The sequence below is a fragment of the Anabrus simplex genome, chromosome 5 (genome assembly GCF_040414725.1).
Source record: "Anabrus simplex isolate iqAnaSimp1 chromosome 5, ASM4041472v1, whole genome shotgun sequence".
Lineage (NCBI taxonomy): Eukaryota > Metazoa > Arthropoda > Insecta > Orthoptera > Tettigoniidae > Anabrus > Anabrus simplex.
Genome location: NC_090269.1, coordinates 367,624,506 through 367,633,607, shown reverse-complemented (window position 1 = coordinate 367,633,607; position 9,102 = coordinate 367,624,506). Strand labels below are relative to the sequence as shown.

At 40.7% G+C, this 9,102-nt stretch overlaps 1 long non-coding RNA gene across 1 annotated transcript in view; it reads left to right on the top strand.

Moving 5' to 3' along the window:
- The first annotated feature begins 1,505 nt into the window (after positions 1–1,505).
- The window catches only part of LOC136874924 (uncharacterized), a 638,399-nt gene continuing 630,802 nt past the window's right edge, over positions 1,506–9,102 (top strand). Inside the window, exon 1 of the long non-coding RNA XR_010860319.2 lies at positions 1,506–1,582. This is a non-coding gene — a long non-coding RNA (uncharacterized lncRNA). The remainder of the gene's footprint in view (positions 1,583–9,102) is intronic.

Genomic DNA, 9,102 nt, shown 5'->3' with positions numbered 1-9,102 from the left:
TCTCCACAGTGCTCATGTGGAGTGAGGGCATATGACGCTGTTGATGGTGATTCGTCCGTCGGATGGGGGCGTTAAGCCTTGGGCAGACCCCTTGGTGCTATTCGACAGGAGTAGGCTATGTGCCGGCACCGGGTTTCACCCTCTCCCTACTATCATATATCTCGTCATTCATTTCATCTCATTAACTCCTCTGATGAGGTTGACGTCAGGAAGGGCATCCGGCCATAAAAACCCGCCACGACAGATTCATCTCGCCTCATACCCGACCCCGTATGGAAACGGGACAAGGGTTAGACAAACAAACAAACAAACAAACAAACAAACATTCAAAGAATGGACAATGAAAGACTTACTCAAAATATATTTAATTTTGCCTCTTCACTAAAAGACAAGAATAATTGGATAATCGGAATTGAAAAAGAGCTTCAAGAAATCAGCATAACAGGAGAAATTATATGGGATTCCTCGCTAAAACTGCGGGAAAAACCAACCCTGGAGGGTAAACGGATTAAGAAAGAAAGAAAGAAAGAATTGCAGTCTGGCGCAGCCCTTGCCTTACACCCCTCGATACCAAGTATGAGAAACTGCGAGTTTGTGTGATGGAGTTATGTGTGAGTTGTTGGAATATTCGGGACAGTTGTGATCGTTCACGATGGGGATGAAACTAGGGCCCCCAAGACGTTGACCAGCCTACCACGGAGCCTGACGACCAGGAACGTAGCGGAGGGGAAGTTACTGGGTGTTAAACTCATTCCCCCACCATGGAAATTTTACAAAAAGAAGATAAACCTAAACTGAGAATAAACATTTAGAGACATAAATGTACAACCAAGAGAGCTGTTGAATATATTTTCTAAGAAGCCTCGAAGGTTGGATTTTAGGTTGTAAACTGAACGTACCATTCGCTGTAAAACTGTTGACTTTGATCGTACTGTTCTTGTTCTGTATTTTAATGCAAGATTTTGCAATGTTCTGCAGTCTGAAATTCAACATAATTCACTTATATCAGTGTCCTTATAGTGAGAAGTCTTGCCCTATCATCATTTTGTAACTATACCCCCCCACCAACATCGGCCGATCCTAGCTACGCTACTGCTGACGTCACATTATAATAAACGTGCGAGAGAGTACCCTCTCCCAGTGTAGAGTTGTAATGTGTACCGGGCTAGCCGGTCACCAGGTAACTTCCCGACAAGCAGCACCTGCAGAATGGCTTAGCTCTTGTCCGGGACTGGAGCCGAGCGTACGAAACACCTTGTATGAATAAAAAAAGAACTCACCTTACCTACGGACCTATGCCCCAGGAACACAAAGTCATGGGTACTACTTGTCCTAACGGCTTATTCTAAATAGAGAACAATGTTCCCATCTGTTAGCCTCGTGCGGCAGTGCTTCCTGTAGCCCTTAACGAGGAGTTGTGTAAGGAATGTGCAGAGAGCGCTGTGTCACGTTCACTTGTTTACCGTCTTGTCAAGGCTTCACTCAGTTTAATATGGGCCCAGAGAGCTGCCGGGTGTTGTACTAGTGTCGTCCTTTTGTTTGTGACGTTTCGATGAGCACATGGCATTCTCAAGGACATCAAGTAAGTAGTAACTTGCCATCATAAGTAATGTTCTGGTTGCATGCTATCGAAGATTCGTATGTTCACGGCTTTGTTTTTTCCTCACTGGACTACAGTATAAGAAAGCGGTTTAGTGAAGCCGTGTTTCATTGAGGCGAGCGCAAGCACAGTAAGTCCTGCCGGCCCAGCGACCCGATCTCCGCTTCCGGTCCTGCTGTTCCTTTTGGGGCGCGCGTTACATACTGGTTATGGCAACCGAATTTGTTTCAGTTTAACTTGACTGTTTCTTGCTATAAATATACTCTGCCTCTTATGGAACTATGTATGTCATTCTTTAATGAACGTAATGTGTTTATAGTCGTGTCAGCTAGTCTGCTATAAATCTTAAAGCATGGTAGAGTGCCAGAATTTTGTTCTGGGTTCCTAGATGCCAGTAAATCTCTCGACAAGGGTTATTATTGCTTAATTTGTCTTAAATACCAAGTTATTCTACCCGGATTTTGTAATTGCTATGACCTTTGTCCTAGAGGCTTTTACAATGGATATTATTATTATTATTATTATTATTATTATTATTATTATTATTATTATTATTGTTATTATTAACAAAATAATGCGAAGCAGTTGGGAAACATTTCGGTGGCAGTGATCATTGTGATAATAAAGTTAAAACATAATTATCCAACAACAATAATAACAACTAAAACAACAAGAGTACAACAAGCAATTCCATGGAAATAACATATTATAAGAAATACTACTAGTTTAACATTACACCATTGTCCTATACATATTCACAAGTACCTAAAGTATTTCAACATTTTCCACTATGACTTACTGTGGATTGAGCGGTCCAATTACTATTATCTTGGCATTGTAAATACAGCACGTTCATATACAAATTCACACATACCTTAATAATTCAGATGCTATAATACTACAATTTACAGTAGGTTGAGCGTTGCATTAAAAAATGACACCATCATTTACAGAATGCTGGAATCTATTCTTGAAGCATCTTACATTTTGGGGAAAATGCTCTAAGAAAGCTGCAGGTAATGCATTCCAATCATCAATTCCCCAATTTACAAACCGATTTACCATACTTATTTTTCTGCGATCTACTTTTTAAGCAGATGATCTGTCCTACTTATGTAATAGGGCTTTTCTAGTCGACTGTTCAACGCTTCCCAAGCTGGCTTATTCGGATATAAATAATACATCCATATACTTATAAAAGTGCAGGGATACTGTTCATTTTTCTTCGAATATTAGTGGAGAGTCTCCGTAAAAGACAGTAGTAATAACAATAACGAATTATATAATTCATTGCACTGCACAAATTGAAGGTTTTGTCATTCTTTATATTATTAGTGTCTCTTCTCTTGATAAATGAGACAATTCTCCAGTAGCCTATCTGTAGGCCTACACACATCTCCTGTTTCTGATAACACTTAAACAATTGTAGGCTTGCAAGTGCATTCGATTCTATAAAACTGACGTATTAATTTTACTGCATTTAGCCTAACACTGTGGCACACTGTCTAAAAGTTCGTGGGTTCTTACTATTCGAGATTGAATGTGAACTATTACCGGCCTGAAAATGAAAACCTACAACCTGCTTTCCAGTCTTTGACAGGGTCAGGGATGTATATAGGCTATTAGTACGATGGGGTCGCCACTCCCAAACTGATTTTATTAATGACTGATAAACGCTATGAAATGATAATCGAGAGTCTTGCTGGAATGACAGATGACGGAAAACTAGAGAATGGCTACACGGAGAAAAACCTGTCCCACCTCCGCTTTGTCCAGCACAAATCTCACATGGAGTGACCGGGATTTGATTACCGGCCTATATTTCTGAAATAATAATAATAATAAGAAGAAGCTGGGCTGAGTAACTCAGACGGTAGAACGTTGGCCTTCTGACTTCAACTTGGCACGTTCAAATCTGGCTCAACCCGATGGTATTTGACGGTGTAAGATACGTCAGCCTCGTGTCGGTAGATTTGTCAGCACGTAGAGCTCCTGCGGCACAAAATTCCGGCACCTCGGCGTCTCCGAAAACCGTAAAAGTAGTTAGTTGGGCGTAAAACTGTTGTTATTATTATTATTATTATTATTATTATTATTATTATTATTATTATTATTATTACTATTATTATTATTATTATTGCTATTCAATGCGGGACTAAAACACACACACACACACACACACAGGAGGAAGGGGTGGTGTTTTTCACAGTAGTGATATTAAGCCAAATAGTTATTAAGTTTTGTACTTTTGTATTTTCATTTTTCACTGCCTGTAAACCACTTTTCGATGTTTTGAAAACGCGATAAAAATATCCACAGGCTGTTTCCAGTCATTTGGCCGGTGACAGGAATGGAATGAATGAACCCCCACCCAGCGGCGAAGATAGGAATTGTGCCCGTTGCCGAAGCTTGTCGCGTACCGGGCGAGTTGGCCGTGCGGTTAGGGGCACGCAGCTGTGAGCTTGCGGCCGGGAGATAGTGGGTTCGGACCCCACTGTCGGCAGTCCTGAAGATGGTTTTCCGTGGTTTCCCATTTTCACACCAGGCAAATGATGGGGCTGTACCTTAAGGCCACGGCCGCTTCCTTCCAACACCTAGGCCTTTCCTATCCTATCGTCGCCATAAGACCTATCTGTGTCGGTGCGACGTAAAGCCCCTAGCAAAAAAAATATTTATTTATTTATTTATTTATTTATTTATTTATTTATTTATTTATTTATTTATTTTCCTTAAATTGTACATGTACAATTTATGGGTGGTGGATGGAGAAAGGGCAAGCACACCACATACACGGAAGTGCCTCCATCTCCACATGTATGTATACATAAACTCTACTGAATATTTACATACATGTAGACAAAATTACATTTATATATTTACACTTCAAACACTAGTCTTAGAATAATAATTATTATCTTGACTTATTTACATATTAGAGTAAGAAGACCCTGTATACACACACATTGACAACCACTCCCACACGCGCATACACATTCACTCACCTCAACTGTACTTGCACCCATCGTTGCTGGAATGAAAGATGACAGGCAAAACCGGAGTACCCGCTTTGTCCAGCACAAATCTCACGTGGAGTGAATGAGATTTGAACCACGGAACCCAGCGATAGAGGTCGGCACGCTGCCGCCTGAGTCATGGAGGATCTTTGAAAGTGCAATATAGTGCGAAACTCAAAATGCGAAGTCTTCGATTTCTTCGAATCATAAGTGTTTTATTCTTCTTCTTTAAACTTAAACCTAGGAGTTTGTGCACCGTTGAACCGCCTGAAAGTGCTGTTGGCTGGAAGTTCAAATACCCATAGTTTACCCGAGCAGCTCTGTAATGGATTTGGCGTTTTGCCGAAGTGTATATGACGGAAGATATTTCATTAAATGCAATGTAATTGTAAGTGACAGGAGAATATGAATGGCAGAACTAAAATTTCAAGTATGTTTGGTGATTTCCTTCAACAGTGTCCCTGGTTCAAGAACACGAGTTGGGTTAATTTTATGTATTTTCTTTTTTGTTATTCTGATTTTTCCTCAGTATTAAGAATTTTGTTATGCGATAGCCTGTATATAAAGAAACGTCTGTCCAACATTCCAAATGACCACAAGGGTTCAGAAGGAACTTGCACAAATATCTAAAATTACACTCCCATTTATAATCTAATGACAGTCTAGTGAAAAATATTTAGTGAATCTTTCACAATAATGGTACAGATGTCATCGATCTTATTTTCAGTGATGCCGAGTTCTTTCAGGATGGTTACCACGTGCTTGAAAACAGTTTCTCGAGCTCCCTTTACCTGTCATGCCTTTGTGTTCACAATAGTTTATATGATTTTTATTTTACTGTTTGTTCTGTGCAAATGCGATCGAATATAACATATACCATTGAAGAATGTGAACGGCTTTTGTTAGAAGAAATTGTCTTGCTGAGATTATTTTTCTTATCCTTGAGTGAAAAGTTTGTTTCTTCATTGATGAGCCTCATCAAGCACCTCTCTCTCTCGCAACATTTAAAAGTCGGAAATAGACCGTCAAATACAGGCATGTTATGTCAGGAAATGGTAGCGGAATATATATTCTTTAGCTATTCTTTCCTGAGACCTGTGGAATAATTTATTTAGCTGCCTGCCATATCCTTAGCCAATGTTTACTCATTCTTCGTACGGTCGGAACTGATACTCTTCTTCTTTCAGTTAGTGAGGCAGTCCATTCTTCTTCTGTCTCAAGTTGGCGAATTCAATGCCGACTGTAAGGTGATCAGATTTGACCACTCGATTCCGTACCTCTGTCATAGAGTGCAGTGGTCTAAATAGGTAGAAACTGTTTTGACGTGATTTCAGTGTATATTTTGTAGTGGCAGACTGATATACACTGTATTAAAATTATCACAATAGATTATATCAGCGTAATGTTATTACATATGCCGGCTCCAGGTCAGAGATTTTTACCTGGACCTGAGGATGGGTTCGAGGTCCGCTCAACCTACGTGATTACATGCGGAGCTGCCTGATGGTGAGATGGCGGCCCCGGTCTAGGAAGGTAAGAATAACGGCCGAGAGGATTCGTCGTGCTGTCCACACGACACCTCATAATTTGTAGGCCTTTGAGCTGAGCGACGGTCGCTTGGTAGGTCATATTAAAATGTGGCCCCTTCGAGGCTGTTACGCCATCGGGTATGGTTGGTTTTTTATTGGTATTACATTTAAAATACCGTAATGTCTAAAGCCTTCAATTCGAACTTCCTAGTGGTGAATTAAGAAAGTATTAAAGATATTAATTGTAAATTTTCTCTGTGTATGGCCTAGTTTTGATTCCTTACTTTTTTCCGGAGAAGACAAGCTCCCCGATTGCGTGTGTGAACATGAGTGATAGATTGGTTCTGTTATTTCATTTGACGGGGCCTGGGACGGTGTGGTCCATAGTCCTACATACTGTATTTAGTATCTCTTTGTACTAATCTTTATTTCTCCCCCCCCCCCTCTTTTGCTATTTGCTTTACGTAGCACCAACACAGATGGTTATGGCGACGATGGGACAGGAAAGGCCTAGGAATGGGAAGGAAGCGGCCGTGGCCTTAGCCTAATTAAGGTACTGCCCCAGCATTTGCCTAGTGTGAAAATGAGAAAGCACGGAAAACCATTTTCAGGGCTGCCGACAGTGGGTTTCGAACCCACTATCTCCCGGATGCGAGCCCACAGCTGTGCGCCCCTAACCACATGGTCAGCTCGCCCGGTCTTCCTTTTTTTTTTTTTTTTTTTTTACTTATCCTAGGTATATGTAAGGTCGGTGGAACCGCCACGCTCTCTTTGGTTTTTACCCGGGAAACTTTAAGGCCGGATGCCCTGTGTGACGCCACGTGATGGTTCAGATGAAAAATCCGATATGAAACACACCCAGAATCGAACGTCGGATTGCCGAGTTGAGTAGCTCGGAAAGTAGAGCCCTTGCCCTCTGAGCCCATCTTGGCAGATTTCAATCCTCGTTCAGTCCGGTAGTATTTGAAGGTGCTCAAATACAAGAGCCTCCTGTCGGTAGATTTAGTGGTACGTTAAAGAACTGACAAAATCCCAGCACCTCGGTGTCTCCAAAAACCGTAAAAGTAGTTAGTGTAAAGTACTTTTTTTTCAACCTGCTTTATGTCACGCCGACACAGATCTTATGGCGACGATGGGATAGGAGAGGGCTATGAGTGAGGAGGAAGTGACCGCAGCCTTAATTAAGGTACAGCCCAGTATTTTCCTGGTGTAAAAATGGGTAACCAAGGACTGCCGACAGTGGGGTTCGAACCCACTATTTTCCAAATGTAAGCTGATAGCTACGTGACCCAAACCGCACAGCCACTTGCTCGGTTTAGCGGGACGTAACCTTATTATTATTATTATTATTATTATTATTATTATTATTATTATTATTATTATTATTATTATTATTATTATTATTATTATTATACTCGAACATCGGATATCCAGGTGGGAAAATCAACATTTAAGCTCTACACTAATCAGACCCTCCCCTTCCCTCTCTTTGTACTAAAATATGAACTATCCAACGTTTCTAACAGGATCTGAATCCTACACAGCCAATCAGGACTAATCGGCCTGATAACTCCTCCGCCTTGTTGTGAGTATCAGTTGGTAAAACGTTGGCTTTCCTCGCCCTAGTTGGCAGGTTCGTTTTCAGATTCGCATATACTCAGCATCGGTAGATTTACCAGCACGTAAAAATAACTTCTTCGGGACAAAGGTTCCAACTCCTCGACGTCCCGAAAATCGTAAAAGAATGATTTAACTTAAAACCAATAACATTATTGTCAGTACTCTGTCTAGACCACGGCTATGACTGAAGTCGCTAAGACAAGTTGAATGCTGGTAACCTTGGCGGGAAGCTGAAGAGGAGTGGGTGCCAGCTGACTGCGCTCCTCTGCCCTTCCCTCCGCTGTCCTATCCTCTGCGTACTTCTTCTAGCTGACTGGTTTAAGGCTGAAGGTTATGGTACGGACTTCCGAGACAGTTCTAGGCATTTTATGGTCCTTAAATACGAGGATTCTTGTCAGTAGATTTCCTGTCACATTTAGCACTCCATTATCTTCTTATTATAGGCTTATTAATTGTGATGTCGGAGTAGCTTGTCTGCCCCATATCCGGAACCTCTGGATTCGATTCTCAGCCAGTTGACGTATTTTAAACCAGGACTTAGGGCTGGAACAGGGCTCACTCATCCTCACCAGTCCAGTGTCTGATTTGAAAGGCAGCGGATACGGTTAAATAGAAGACCACATTTCCCTTTATGAAAATCAAATGGTCATAAACAAACCTCGGATTTTAGGCACAAATCTGTTTTGTTCCTGAAGAGAGAACTTAAACTGTATTGTATTTACGCGTTTCAAGTATTTATACGGTTAAAAACGGTGGTCCTATAGTGCCTACAAGTGAACTGGCGATGGTTGGCTTGTGTACCGTAACCCCTATAATTCCTTAATCGATTAAAATATTTTTTAATTCATTCCGAGGAAGTAAAATAATTACCGACCCATTTTCAGTATCTTGAATACTATATTTTGAAATACAGTAGAACCTCATTAATCCATAATTGAGGCTCTAGGTTGACCGAATTAATGAAAGTCCGGATTAAACAAAAAGAAAGGAGCCAAGGTACATATATGAACGCATTGTTCAGTAAAAAGGAACGTGTACAGTGCAGTATTTTAAATGTAAAAAATACAAAGGTTATTTAATATACAAGACAATATAGTCTAATGCAATACAAGATACAGACTAACTACCTAGTGCAGTACAGAATTAGAACATGGCAGTCAAGGCACACCTTCATTGACCACACTTGACACGCTTACTGGTTTGACGAAACTACTTATCTTTTGTTGTCTTCCTTTGAAATGAATTTCTTTAATAATTAACTCACGCAGATGCCTCAAATGTTCGTCATATGCAGATATGTTTTCGTCGTTGTTATCTTCAACGTATTTAATGACAATGT